General features: G+C 44.1%; 1 protein-coding gene across 6 annotated transcripts in view; it reads left to right on the forward strand.

Moving 5' to 3' along the window:
• PKNOX2 (PBX/knotted 1 homeobox 2) overlaps window positions 1-15,507 on the forward strand; it is a 293,301-nt gene that overhangs the window by 156,132 nt on the left and 121,662 nt on the right. For 5 of the 6 annotated variants that reach the window (XM_044281991.1, XM_044281995.1, XM_044281996.1 and 2 more), the window contains exon 3: window positions 2,348-2,453. The gene's annotated coding sequence lies outside the window, so the exon portion shown is untranslated. Of the gene's footprint in view, window positions 1-323; window positions 348-2,347; window positions 2,454-15,507 lie in introns of those variants that run through there. The other variant, XM_044281994.1, reaches the window with a different exon arrangement.

Genomic DNA, 15,507 nt, shown 5'->3' on the forward strand with positions numbered 1-15,507 from the left:
TGAATTCCTGTGTGGTTATTAGTAATAGTACGGTATGGGTAGATTGGTCAGATTTTGGCGTTGCTGAAAGTCACTATGCCTGTGGTATACGTAGAGGAGCTGAATGTGAAGCCTCTGCCAGGGGATCATAATTTGTAATGTGTGTTGACAGAGCGTTGTTACTTTGCTGGTTTCAGCAGCTTTGCTTACACTGGGGAGGGATCACGCAAAGCCAAACGTCTGCATCCTGAGCTTCTCTATACCATGCGCAAACCTCCTGACACCACGCTGTATGTGCTGACCTCATTCAGCTCCTGGCAACCGAGGAGTTTGCTATGGCTCCAGTCTTCAAGTCTTCACCTTTAGAGGTCTGTGTAGAAAATACGCTCAGAATGAGCTCCACCGGGACCCTGCCAGAAAAGGCAACTGCAAGCACCGAGCTCATTGAAATGACTGCCAATATTTTTTTTGCTTGGGCCATGGCTGTGAATGGCATTCATCTGTTTGTGGAAACTTTTCATGTGGTCGTAATGAGTACTAATGGTTCTGGAAATGTTCATGATTTTTATTGTTGTCATAACTTTTGGTGCTTTTTGAAGAGCAGTCAGGGATTTGGATGCTGAAGGCCAAACTCATTCCATAGGACATGTGGCTGCTGCTGGTCATGCTTGTGGAGTGCAGTGGTGAATGTCACAATCATATCTTTTACTAGTGCTTTAATGTCTAAAATCATAAGAAACAGCTAATGATGATGTCCTTTCTATATCGGGGTACACCAGATGGGTATATACAAGTACCTATAAACTATAGCAGGTGCTACCAAGCATTTGCAATGAGTACCATTCTGTTTGATTACAACTGTGTTCAATCACAGCCTAACAGGACTGTATCATCTATATTTTATACCAGATATCAGATTCTGATGCATTTTCCTTTTTATCCAATCTGCTTTTATTTTCCAAGTGTAGAGTTATTTTATTCTGTTTTCTGTACAAGATTAGATGCTTTACAGCGGCCACATGGGCCATAGAAACCTGTAGACTGGAGATGACTAACTGACTTTTATGGGAGAGTTGTCTATGAATGCTCTGTGACCTATGAAGGGGTCATTGTGCAGGGAGGGGAAGGAGGTGAGCTGTGCCCATCACATCACATCAGGTGCAACCTGCCATTACAGTCCTGCCTGTGATGATAATTAAATGATGCTGATTTTCTACAGAACACGGACTGTCAACCTATTACGAGGCTCAGTAAAAACGGCAAGATTTTCAAATTTGTTTTGAATATAGACTGTGACTTGGTATATGTAAAAGAGAACAAAAATGTTAAAAATCTTTTAACATAACTTTATTTACCAGTAGGTCATTTTCTAGGGTTGAACACTCCTTCCAGAATCTGGGACCAGGTATGATTAGCTGATTGCCCCAGGTCCTGCTCCTGGTACTCCAGCAAACAGCTGAAATTTCAGGGGAAACTGTAGCCAACATGGTCTGCTTTGCAATAATTTAAGCGAAATGTATCAAATGTTGCACAATTTTTGATAAATTTGGTGAATCTTTAAAGAGGACCTTTCACCAGAATTAAACTTCTAAAGTAACTATACAGGCATGTAGAGCGGCGCCCAGGGACCCCCCTGCACTTACTGTTATACCTGGGCACCGCTCCGTTCTCCCGTAATTGCCTCCGGTATCTTTACAGTTAGGCTCCACCCAGGGGAACCTGCTGTCGGCTCATTCTCCCATGCTGTAGCGCTGGCCAATCACAGCGCTCAGCTCATAGCCTGAGAGAGAAAAAAGCCTCTCAGGCTATGAGCTGAGCGCTGTGATTGGCCAGCGCTGCAGCATGGGAGAAGGAGGCGCCGGCAGGTTCCCCTGGGTGGAGCCTAACTGTAAAGATACCGGAGGCAATTACGGGAGAACGGAGCGGCACCCAGGTATAACAGTAAGTGCAGGGGGGTCCCTGGGCGCCGCTCTACATGCCTGTATAGTTACTTTAGAAGTTTAATTCTGGTTAAAGGTCCTCTTTAAGTCTAACACATCTGTCTTGAGATTTTACGCCACTTTCTTTGGCACTTTTCTGGAGTAAGACCGAGACAATTTTGGGGATTTTTCAAGGAGTTTCAGTTGATAAAGAAGTGAAACTAATTACCATAGCTAACCATGCTCGATGACCCATCCACATTTCAAAAATAGAGCGAGTTATGTAAAAATGCTAAATATCGCTAAATGTTTGCACAAATGAGCCCACAAAGTCACAATGCCTGACTTTACAAATTTTTTAAACCAGAATTCTGAAATGTAGGGCTTGATAAATTCTCTTCATTTCATGTAGTTCACAGCATAGACCATTGTTGTTTTTGTCTTGATAGGTGGATGGAATAGTCGTCAAAGCATCAACTTCTATCATCTCCCAGTCGACTAAGAAGTTCACAGAAATCTCCCCCAGATCTTCTGCTTTCGGTGACACTCTGCACGGTACGGAGCATTATTCTACAAATGAATTCACCAGCAATGCCATATTCATTTTACCTTTGATGGATATTTCATAATTTTGATTTTGGTAAGACTAGAGGTTGAGCATCTATTTCTTAGATGTTTGGACATTGTCCACACCTGCAGGAAGTAGACATAGTCCATCATAGCTGCCAGTGAGATAGTGTAGAGGTGGTAGAAGAGGTGTAGCATTATTAATGGAATTGACTGGTTTGGAGGACCCATTTTCACATAAGCTATTAGAGAATTCAGAGTTACTAGAGAAAGTTCTCCTTTTCACCCACATCTATTAGCTGGAGCAGAGAGTGGTATCTCTAACTCTGTAGGATCCAGCATTTCCTGCAGTTCCTGAAATGCACCAAAAAGGCTTAGAACCTTAAAACATGCAGATGTCCTAGAGCCTATTACCGTACTATAGTTAAGAATATTATGTGTAGAAAATCATTAGAATTGTAAGGTAGAAATGTCAAGGAACTATGAGAATAGGCTTCCTGTGTGAACTCCTTGTCAGTGAGTCTTTGTCATGACACCATCTTTATGATTAAGATCAGACGAGAGTTCATTCTAAGACACAATGAAGATCGGTACATTTACATTCACTTGTCGTATCTCTGAAGCGAGAATTCTGCATTATCAGCGCTTCTCTGATTCATCTACACTGGTCTAATGTCTTTCCAAGGAACCTAAACACTCTATGACTTTTAATACGCAAAGTACTTTTTTTTTGGATTACAATGAGCCTCTTATCTGCATACAGGGAGAACGTACAGCTCCACTGACCACTCTTTAATGGTGGCCCCTCTTCAAGCTTCAGTTGCCAAAGGACAACTGAGAGGTGAATCCCCTTTTGGGCAATATGGGACTGGTTTCAGCTCAATGATAATGATTTGCTGTAAAAGATATAGAGCTAAAAAAGGTGCAAAAATATAATTTCAATATAGTTTCTCATCAGACTTTATTTAAAGCAAAAGTTTAAATAGTACAGAATATGGTGCACACAAAATTTAACGTCCCAGCCCAGACCTGCATATAGTAGCACCTATAGTTGTGTATCTTTGCCTGGAAGTAATGCAGATATTTATATGCATCTATAAGGTTATGCTTACACAATGTGGATATGCTTTAGATTTTCAGCCACGGAATTGCATGTAGAAAATCTGCAGCACATTACAGTACCAGCAAAGTGGATGCAATTTTAGCTAATTAGCAGATTTTAAATTAACAGAAAATCAGAGACAAATCTGCAAGTAACACATGTGGATTTTACAGCGGATTTGTAAGCATATTTTGCCTCAGAACAATGGCAAATCCAAAATCGGAAAATGCGCCTTTTTGCAGCCTTGTGCGGCACACTTTGTTCCAAGAGTCTCATCTTCTGGTCACTGTCACTACACAGGGTCATGTTTGGTGTTTCTTACTCAAGGCACTCATTACAATGAATGTAGAAAACCTATCGGCTTGTACGTTTTACAGACCTCTGTAACATGAGCGTTCCATCTATTCCTGCCTAGTCTCTGTACATTGATGGGATTAAATGCCATGAAATTACCAAAGTTGATGAGAACAATTTATACATGTATATGGGCTCAGCTGCTCAAAGCACCTCTGCATCACATGTATTATTTCTGTCTGCTGAGAACAAGGCCGAATATCTTCTTTTATATATCTACTGATCTGCTTTACCACATGGAACTTATATATCACTGTACCATAGCAGACAGAACACTGTGGGACAGATGGATCAATACTGTCGCAGCAAATTTTGGTGCTATGACTTAGCGTAACCTTAAAAATAAGTCTTCACATCACCTTTGTTTTTCTGGCACAGAGTTCCAAATCCCTTTCACACAGCTAACAGTATGTGAAAAAAATTCTGACTGCTTCAAGGCCACCACTAGGGGGGGGACGGGACACTGAAATTTGCACCCATGTAGGTAAAATAAAAAAAAATATATATATTAGATATTTACTGGCTCTGTTCACCTCTGTGCTGGAGGCTCCCTCAGGAGCTTCCATCTCAGATTTTGGCTCATTTGACTAAAGAAACAGTGCTGATTTATTACATAATATATTTTTATAGAGGTTGGACCATTGTTTTTCTTGCACAGAGTTCCAAATCCCCTTCCCATAGCTAATACATGTACCGCATAAAATTATGACTGCTTCCAGCCACCACTAGGGGAAGCAGACTTCAATTTGGACTTAAGTAAACTTATATATATATATATATATATATATATATATATATTGTATATATATATATTAGATATTAACTGTCTCTATTCACATTTGTCCTGGAGGATCCATCAGCAGTTGCAGCATTTAGTGTTTTCTGGTAAACCCACAGACGCCATGACGGAGCCGGTAGATCCCATTATAAGTCAATGCACAAGAAGGGTCGCTCCCTAAGTGCAGTATGTTTGGAAACTGTATACACAATTATAACTAGTCAAAAAAGCAGAGTGTGCAATAACCTGATAGGGTTGTCATGGATGAGCACAACTCTATGTAACACTTGGTGGCAGGGATGAACCGATCTAGCCACCGCTTTGTGTGGGGATGTCATCTGTCTTTTGTTCATTGGGCAGAGCGCTAAAGATATCAGATGCAATTGATCCAGTTCCAACAGGAATCTTGATTATTCCCAGGGTGGGCACTGATTTGATCCACAGTGATATAAATCTCTTATATATATAAAACTGAGTTTCTGTCTGTCTGTCTAGACGTTCTTTATGCGCGACCAAACGACTGGTCCGATCTTCACCAAATTTGGCACACAGGTACATCAGGTGTCCGGAAAGGTTTTAGACTGGGTCTCAGCTCTTTAGGCCATACCGTTCCTGAGATATTCCCAAAAAATGACCTGCATTAGCCAATAGAAGCCAGCAAGCCTTTCACTTAAACGGAACCTGTCATCAACTTTATGCTGACCGTACCGAGGGCAGTATAAAGTAGTGACAGAAATGCTGATTTCATAGGTGTGTCACACATCAGCTAAAAGTAAGTGGTTGCCAAGAACCAGCATCATAATCATTGCAGCCCAGGCCTTGAAAAGCGTCAAATCTACCTGAGAAGAGTCCTGATTATTCATGAATTCCTGCTCTCCTGCCCACCTGCTGATGACTGAGGCTTCTACCTAGTTTTCTCCCTTTCTCTCTAGGAGAGAACTGCCAGTCATCAGCAGATGGGGGAGAGCAGGAGATTATAATAACCAGGACTCTTCTCAGGTAGATGTGACTATTTTCAAGGCCTGGGCTGCAATGATTATGATGCTGGTTCTCGGCAACCACTTACTTTTAACTCATGAGTGACACATCGCTGAAATCAGCATTTCTGTCACTACTTTATACTGCCCTCGGTACGGTCAGCATAAAGTTGATGAGAGGTCCCCTTTAAATCCGAACTGCCTTTTACATGGTCACATGTCCCTTATTAGCCAATAGAAGCTCGCAGGTCTACTCCAGGTTGCCATAACAACTGATCACAGTTTTTAGCAGGTCGCAGGTACTTAAATATTCAGTCATATGTCCTATGATGGCCCAAATACACTGCTACATGCATGGGGTGCAGGGGCCACTATTAAACGGACGGGCGCTGTGGAGTTCACTGTTCAAAGGGCGGGCACTGTGGAAGTCACTGTTAAAGGGGTGGGCACTGCAAAGGTCACTGTTAAAGTAGCGGCCACTATGAAGGTCACTGTTAAAGGGGTGTTCAATATTAAAGGGGCGGGCACTGTGGAGGTCACTGTTAAAGGGGTGGTTAATGTTAAAGGGGCAGGCACTGTGGAGGTCACTGTTAAAGGGGTGGGCACTATAGAGACTACTGTTAAAGGGGCGGGCACTGTGAAGGTCACTGTTAAAAGGGCAGTCACTGTTAAAGGGGTGGGCACTGTAAACATCACTGTTAAAGGGGTGGTCACTATTAAAGGGATGGGCAATGTGGAGGTCACTGTTAAAGGGGCAGGCACTGTGGAGATCACTGGTAAAGGGGTAGGCAGTGTGGAGGTTACTGTTAATGGGGCAGGCAGTGCAGAGGTCACTGTTAAAGGGGTGGGCACTGTGGAAGTCACTGTTAAAGGGGTGGGTACTGTGGAGGTCACTGTTAAAGGGGCGGCCACTATGAAGGTCACTGTTAAAGAGGTGGTCAATATTAAAGGGGCGGGACTGTGGAAGTCACTGTTAAAGGGGTGGGTACTGTGGAGGTCACTGTTAAAGGGGTGGCCACTATGAAGGTCACTGTTAAAGAGGTGGTCAATGTTAAAGGGGCGGGCACTGTGAAGGTCACTGTTAAAGGGGCAGCCGCTATGAAGGTCACTGTAAAAGAGGTGGTCACTGTTAAAGGGGCGGGCACTGTGGATGTCAGTGTTAAAGGGGCAACCACTGTGTAGGTCAATGTCAAAGGGGCGGCCACACGTTTTGCAAAAAACAAGGTAATGGGAAAGAAGGGGGTGAACTTTGTCTCTGCATGTAGGGGTATGAAGGGGCTATATCCTATCATTTCTATATGTGCCCCTAGATACACGAATATGTTATGTAAACTTTCATTAGTATGACATCAGTGATCCTTCTACATGATGATTTCTGAAAAGGTGGGTGGAGAAGGACATGATCCTGAGATATTGTTCTCCCCCCCCCCATCTCACATTTCTCGGCACTGAGCTTGCCCGTTATTTGACGATTAGGCACACATTAAACACAATACCACATGATCTGCTGCCAAAAAAAGGGGGAAAAAAACTTAACAGGGACAATTATTGCTAATGTTATTCGCTCACCAAAATCGTATTCCGCGTTTCATAAAGTGGGAACATGTTTTCTGCGTCCGCAGAGTATTTATTAGTAAGTGCTGTAAACCTCGCTCTCGTTTAATTTTAACACAGTGGACTGGGCCTGACTTAAACTCTACTGAAATAAAAGCAACTTCTTCCACTTTTTATGGACAGGACTTTCATTTCGAACTTGAGGCCCAAAGCGAGTTAATGTTTTCTATAAAGGAGCGCGTTTCAAGCGCTGCCAGAATCAGCCTATATATTTCGATTCTGGCTTACAATGCTTTAATGAGCTCTGTCAAATTTGATTGGCAATAAAGTTACTGCATTAAAACGTTTATTAAAAAAAAAAGTCAATTACTTTTTTTATTATTTTTGTTTTATGTGCGTTTCAATAGGAGAAGGCCGGGATGACGGGGCAGTCATTTCCTTTCACTTACAATTGGTGCTTTAACCTGGGACCAGCATTTACTGTAGATCCGGAGATGTTTTATCTGCTATGGCAGCTGAAGGCTTGGGGCCAAGTGAAATAGCAATAGCACAATGCTGTCAAGCACAGATCATATAGGCAAAATCATATACAATTACTATTTTTGAAACATTTATTTAGTGGAAAGTACGATAAGTAGATTCTGTGTTTTCTACTGACAGCAGATAGGAAACGCTCACACCGCTCGCCTTGGCTGGTACATCATAATAGTTTGGGGTAGGTTTATTCATGTTTTATTGCCACTTCTATGGAGCATGCCATAGTTGTGGTCAGGGTCATAGCTATAGGGGGTGCAGAGGTAGCAATCGCTACTGTGCCCAAGAGTCTGAGGCGGTCCAAAGACCCTAATTTGCAACTTTCTGTGCTTCTCGTCACTATTCTACAGATGGGGCTTAGTGGGAGAGGCGGAGCCTCTGCAGTCCGCCGTATTTGCTATAATTTACACCAGATATTGGTGTCGTTTACAGCTCAAGTCTACGCCAGCCCCTAGTTGTATATATTTGGGTTTCTGGAGCACAGATGCACCTAATTTATTAATATTCATCTGAAATTAGTAACCTCTCACTCTGGCGCATACGAGATCAAGACTGGCATAGGAAACGCCAGTCTTGATTAATCTCCCCCTTTGTTTTCATTACTACTACCCTCTATTACAACTCCCCAGATCTCCACTGTGTGATTATTGATGAGTGTACGCCATTATATTGTAACTGCACCAAATTCAAATCAGATACCTTTCCATTGACATTTCTACTTGTTTTATAGTTGCAATCAGCAAGCTACATCCATAGCCATGCCCTTTTGTAAAACCACCAGCGACATATTTTTTTTTTACAGCAGCCTCCAGATGTTTAAGGGGTAATCCCACAAAAGTATTCCTATGTAATTAATAAGGTATTTCAAATATACATGCAATAAAATATTGTTTGTGTTTTTATATATAATCCTTTTTTCTTTCTCTTTCTGGTAGCGCCCCCTGCTGTTTATTATTCTGGTCCACCCTCTCTTGCATTCAGAGGTGGACTAACATGCTGCCTTCCCCTCCTGTCAGTGCTGAGTAATGATCTTATAACAAGTCAGCACAGACACCTTTCATTCATTCATCTCTACCTCTAAATGTATAGAAATATATAGCTATATCTCTCTCTAGACAGTGGAGAAAGAAACTTTGGGGGCATTACAAACCATACATATCTCTAGGACTATATATGAGGAACTGTTTTGTATTTAGTGGAATAAGAGCTTAACAAGAGCTACCTGCAATGCATCCTGGCTTGACTGTCTCATGTGAGCTGCTGCCTGCCCACAGAAAGGTAAGAAAGTCCCCCAAGGTGAAAATGCCATATTTTTTGCTTTATAAGACGCACTTTCCTCCCCTTCCTTTCTGGGGCCGTGGGCGCACTGTCCTGACCACGTACAGCGTCAGGATGTAGTGCGCGCACTATGACCCGACACTGCGCGCAGTCAGATGACCGCGCAGAGCCGGCCAGAGAAGACGGGAGCATGACTTCTAAAGAGACCGCCGGATCCAGAGTGGAGCAGGGGAGGTAAGAGAAGTTTTTTTTATTTTAAGGTCTGATGGGGTTCTAGTATGAGGCGTCTGAAATGGAGGGCTGATATGAGGACTAAAGAAGGTCAGAAGGCATCTGACGAGGGTCTAATATAAAGGAAGGTCTCATGTAATGCCCTGATATGCGGGTCTCATGTAATGTCCTGATGTGGGGGTCTCATGTAATGTCCTGATATGGGGGTCTGATGTGATATCCTGTTATGGGGTTTGATCTGAGGATTTTTTATGGGGTTTTGATCTGAAGCTCTGATACGGGGGGCTGTTAAAAAATATTTTTTTCCTATTTTCTTATTTTCCTCCTTTAAAACCTGGGGTGCGTCTTATCAACAGGTGCGTCTTATAAAGCGAAAAATACGGTAAATAGGTAAGGCTAGTTTCATATCTGCAAGACAGCTCTACTGCAGACAACAACCTGCTGGAGTTCTCTGCATCCGGCATTGCCCGATAGTGCCGCCTGCCCACTGAATCCATTGACTAAAAGGATCCTGCAGCGATCTGGCCGCTCCCCGGTAAATATGCCGAGAATTGACCAGACAAAAACCTCTGTACACAACACGATTTTGTACAGCCGATTCCTGGCATTCACTGCCGGAACAGCCAGCAGATGTGAAACTAGCCTAAGATTTTTAATTTGTAATATAACCCCAACCTCAATACAAATTAGCTTTTTTGTGGTGTTTTTTTTTCTCACTTCTGTTGCTTTTTTTGCTAATCACAGCATGTTCTGGGTATAGTGCGTTTTTGCTCCATTTCTGGCATTTTTTTGTGCCATAGACATCCATTGATTTTTTTGTCCGTCTAGAAAAAAAATTATGTGTTGGTGTTTTTATGGCATTTTTACATAGTTATTTTTTTTTGGCCTTTCTATTTTCATAGAGATGTACAGAGAAAGTTACATTAGAGGTGGGTACATAGTTTCCTGCTTAAAAATGGCCAGCATGCAAAAAGAAAAAAAACACACCACTAAAACACACCAATTAAAAAAAGAAACACACCAATGCAACAAAAAAGCTACAAAAAACGTATGTAACAAAAACTAAAAAAGAAGTGTGTTATTGAGACCTTAAACCATATTTTAACCTAGATCTGACCCATTTTTACTCATACAGATAGTCTTCCAAATGTTAAGTGTAATTTTCCCGTTTTATGTCTGGTGCAATCTATTTAATCAGCCTGAAAAGAAGCCATTAGGTCATCTGGGTGATTCATTCTGTTTGCCAGGTGAACGTCTGCTCATTAGGAAGTGACATTACACAGCTTGGAACAAAAACGACTTCAAAGTTTGTAACAGTGGTGATGGAAAAACGTTTAAGAAGCTTTTTGTTAATGACAGTTCATAGAATCTATTTTACACCTCTGGATCAATCTTTCCAAATACTGGCTCCCAGATTTCCCGGTTTATTTCTTGTGGAGATTTCATGCCAAACCCATGTGTTAACAGAATGGAGCCAGAGTATCTGCCTGCAAGATCGGAAAATGTCACTACAATGTCACATGGTGATAATATGAAGTCACAGATATGTCAGACACTGCTGAATAGAATTTTGAACAATGTGACAGAAAAATAAATCTATAATAATAATAATTATTATTATATTAATATTATAGTGTAAAAAAAATGGAATGTGGATTGTATATATATATATTTTTTTATGTAGCACTAGATTGCAGTTTTCCAGCACTGTGCACTCTGTTGCCATACTTTGGGATTGATATAGGCCTTGGAAGCATTTGTTTTATATGTTTTGAAAAATTCCATTGTATACAATTAATTTATAGGACCATATGGTTAATACAGCCTGACCCACAATGACTAATACCCATTTGAGTACTTTCTATATAAAAAAAAGCCATTTTGTCACCTTACATCACAAAAAGTGCAACACCTAGTGATAAAAAAAGTATGTCCCACAAAATGGTACTAATAAAACAGTCACCTCATCCCGCAAAAAATGAGCCCCTACATAAGAAAATCGCAAAAAAAATAAAAAATATAGCTTTCAGTTCGGCTCGAGCATCTCGATGCTCGGAACATGGCGGTATTCGGCCGAATACCGCATTTGCTCAAGCGCAATGCTTGAGACTCCGCCCGCACATTTTTGGCTGCTATGCAACCAATAAAAGTGCAGGTAAGTACTGCCCTCACTGTTATGCCATAGCCATGTTGGCTGCTGGCATTACAGTGATTGGCTGGCCGGAACGCGTCATCCGTTGCTGTATAGCACCCGATGACGCATGTTCGGCTCATTATTAGTCAGGGAGAGCTGTGCTGAGGAAGGGACAGACAGTTTAGGGAATAATTTAAGAATATTTTTACCACCAAAACTTTTCAGAGACCGAAAAGTTATTTTAAGGACTATTGTGTGTGGCAGCAGCAATCTATATTTTTAGTGCAACCCGCGCTAAGTTGTTAAAACTTTACAGACCCAAAAGTCCCTCTAAGAACTATTGTGTGTGGCAGCAATATCTATTTTTATTGCATTCTACGCTAAATAGCGTACAATAGTTAGGCTGCTGCAGACAGCGACATTACCTGCGCCACATCTCCAGTATAAAGTGTGCGCATCCACAAGAAATCTTAAAAAAAAAAAAATATCTGTGACATACAGTATACTTTTTCAATAGACGGTGGCCGCTTCTGACAGTGACATAACCAGTTCCACATCTGCAGTGTAACGTGTGCGCTTCAAAAATTTATCTGTGACATACAGTATACTTTTTTGCGTAGACGCTGCGGACAGCGACATTACTGGTGGTACCGCTCCTGTATAACGTTTACTCATCCCAAATGCCTGTGACATTCCCTGTAATTTTTAATTAGCCGCTGGTGACAGCATTGACATTACCTGCGGGATATCTCCTGTCTGACGTTTCCACATCCCAAATACCTTTTTAAATTTGTCTGCGCATACACTTCCAAATCCTACTCTACTGTACGTGTGACAGACTTTCAATCATAGATAACATTTAATATAAAGAAGGCGAGCAGTAAGGGACGTGGCAGTGGCCGTGATGCTGATGGTGCACGCAAAGGACGTGGCCCTGGGCGCGGTGAAACTGTGCCTGCTGCCAGAGCACAAGAAACACACTCATCCACAATACCTAGCTTCGTGTTCCAGTTTGCAGGGCGGCGCAGGACACAACTCTTGAAGTCAGACCAGTGCAACCAGGTGGTCAGTTGAATTGCAGAAGATAATGCTTCCAGTCAGTTAAGCACCACCCTGTCTTCCACCAAGTCCAGTCTCAGTAGCCAAGAGTCTGCTCAACCCAATCCTCACCCTGATCCTCCTTCCTCCCACCATGGAGAGTCTGGGCAAACAAGTGATCCCACACTTTATTCCGAGGAGCTTTTTTCAGCGCCATTCCTTGATTAGGCCCTCTCGCCAAGCACGCTTGAAGATGGACAGATCTTGTGCCCTGATTCCCAAACTCTTGAGCATCCACAATCACAAGAAGATGGCAGTGGGGAATGGCAATTACCGTATTTTTCGCCCCATAAGACGCACTTTTTCTTCCCCCAAAATGGGGGAGAAATGCCCCTGTGTCTTATGGGGCGAATGCTTGCAGTTTTACATCGCAAGCTGCGATGTACGAGCGAGCGGGGACTCAGGGAGGGACTGGGAGAAGGATCTGAGGGCTGGCAACAGCGGCGGGGCGGTGCAGTCACTGTAGTATCCCCGCCCCGCTGCTCCGGTATACTAAAATAAGATGTCATATCCAAGTAATACTTATTAAACATGCCCCCTCAGTCCTATTACTACCTTACATCCTAGTCGCAGCTGTAGAATTCAGGCCTGGCGGCAGCGTAACTCTTGTCACATGCCTGCGCCGCCTACTTTATGAATGAAGCAGGCGGCGCAGGCAAGTGACGTCAGTGAGAGACGCGCCGGCCGCCCGGCCTGCCTGCCTGCCTGCCTGAATTCTACAGCAGCGATTAGGATGTAAGGTAGTAATAGGACTGAGGGGGCATGTTTAATAAGTATTACTTGAATATGACATCTTATTTTAGTATACTGGCGGCGGCGATCTGTGGATGGCACCGTTATGGGCTAGGGGGGTCTGTGGATGGCACAGTTATGGGCTGGGGGGGGGGGTCTGTGGATGGCACATATATAACAGTGCAATCCACAGATCCCCCCCCCCCTGTAACAGTGCCATCTACAGATCCCCCCCCCTGTAACAGTGCCATCCACAGATCCCCCCCGTAACAGTGCCATCCACAGATCCCCCCCTGTAACAGTGCCATCCACAGATCCCCCCCTGTAACAGTGCCATCCACAGATCCCCCCCCTGTAACAGTGCAAGCCACAGATCCCCCCCATAACAGTGTCCGTCATCCACAGATCCCCCCATAACAGTGTCCGTCATCCACAGATCCCCCCATAACAGTGTCCGTCATCCACAGATCCCCCCATAACAGTGTCCGTCATCCACAGATTCCCCCCATAACAGTGTCCGTCATCCACAGATCCCCCCATAACAGTGTCAGTCATTCACAGATCCCCCCATAACAGTGTCCGTCATCCACAGATCCCCCCCATAACAGTGTCCGTCATCCACAGATCCCCCCCATAACAGTGTCCGTCATCCACAGATCCCCCCCATAACAGTGTCCGTCATCCACAGATCCCCCCATAACAGTGTCCGTCATCCACAGATCCCCCCATAACAGTGTCCGTCATCCACAGATCCCCCCCCATAACAGTGTCAGTCATCCACAGATCCCCAGTAATAGTGCCATCCACAGACCACCATTAGTTCCAAACCCACCAAACACACAGCACACCTTTTGGTTAAAAATATTTTTTTTCTTATTTTCCTCCCCAAAAACCTAGGTGCGTCTTATGGGCCGGTGCGTCTTATAGGGCGAAAAATACGGTACTGTTTAATGAGGTGGATGATAATGAGACACAGTTGCCAATAACTCAACGGCAATTACTGTCTCAAGAGTTTGATGAAGAGGATGAGACATGGTTGTCAATCACTGAAGTAGTGGTTCGGTCAACAAGTCAGAAGGATGAGCAGAGTGAGGAAGTGGAAGAGGAGGTGGTGGACGATGAAGTCACTGACCCAACCTGGGAAGATGGAAAGCCGAGTGAGGACAGCAGTACAGAGGGGGAGAGATCTGCTGCACCGCAACAGGCTGCAAGAGGCAGTGGGGTGGCAAGAGGGAGAATGCGGGCCACACCAAACAGGCACGCAACTGTTCCACGGAGCACACCTTTGCAGAAATCTCCCTTGCCAAGGGGTAGTTCTTCTGCAGTATGGCGTTTTTTTTGGGAAAGTGCGGACGACAAAAGAATAGTATTTTGAAACCTGTGCCATACCAAAATGAGCCGGGGCGTGAACACTAGCAACCTTACCACCACCAACATGATCCGCCACATGGCATCCAAGCACCATAATAAGTGGGACGACCGCCTGGGTACACAATCTGTGTCCTCTTCCCCTGTGTTACGTGCTGGCCAATCCCCTGTCAAAGGCGCAGACCTGGATGCCTCCCGCCCTGCCCACGGACCTTCGCAAGCACCATCAGTGACCACATCCACTTCCATGTCCCAGTGTCCTTACCCCAGGCATTTGAATGCAAGCGCAAATACCCAGCCACCCACCCACAGGCCATAGCTCTAAATGCGCAGCTTTCCAAATTATTGGCCCTGGAAATGTTGCCATTTAGGCTTGTGGACACTGAGGCCTTTTGCAGCCTGATGTCGGTGGCCGTCCTGCGTTACACAGTCCCCAGCTGCCACTATTTTTCAAGGTGTGCCGTTCCCACCTTACGCCAACATGTGTCCCGTAACATCACACGTTCCCTGACCAACGCAGTTACTGGGAAGGTCCACTTAACCACGGACACATGGATAAGTGCATTCGGCCAGGGACGCTACATTTCCCTGACTGCACACTGGGTGAATGTTGTGGAGGCTGGGAGCGAGTCGTACCCTGGGATGGCACAGGTGCTACCGACACCAAGGATTGCGGGCCCTGCGTCGATTAGGGTTTCCGCCAGCACCTACGTTAGTGGCTTCAAACCCCACTTCTCCTCCTCTGCCTCCTACTCCACTTTCACCTGTGATTTATCCGCGTGCAGCACCAGTCAGTCATCAGTCGGTAGCTGGAAGCAGTGTAGCATTGCAGTGGGGAAGCGGCAACAGGCTGCGCTGAAACGGATATGCTTAAGTGACAAACGGCACACTGCCGCAAAGCT

This window comes from Bufo gargarizans, chromosome 2 (assembly GCF_014858855.1).
Source record: "Bufo gargarizans isolate SCDJY-AF-19 chromosome 2, ASM1485885v1, whole genome shotgun sequence".
In the NCBI taxonomy this organism is placed as follows: domain Eukaryota; kingdom Metazoa; phylum Chordata; class Amphibia; order Anura; family Bufonidae; genus Bufo; species Bufo gargarizans.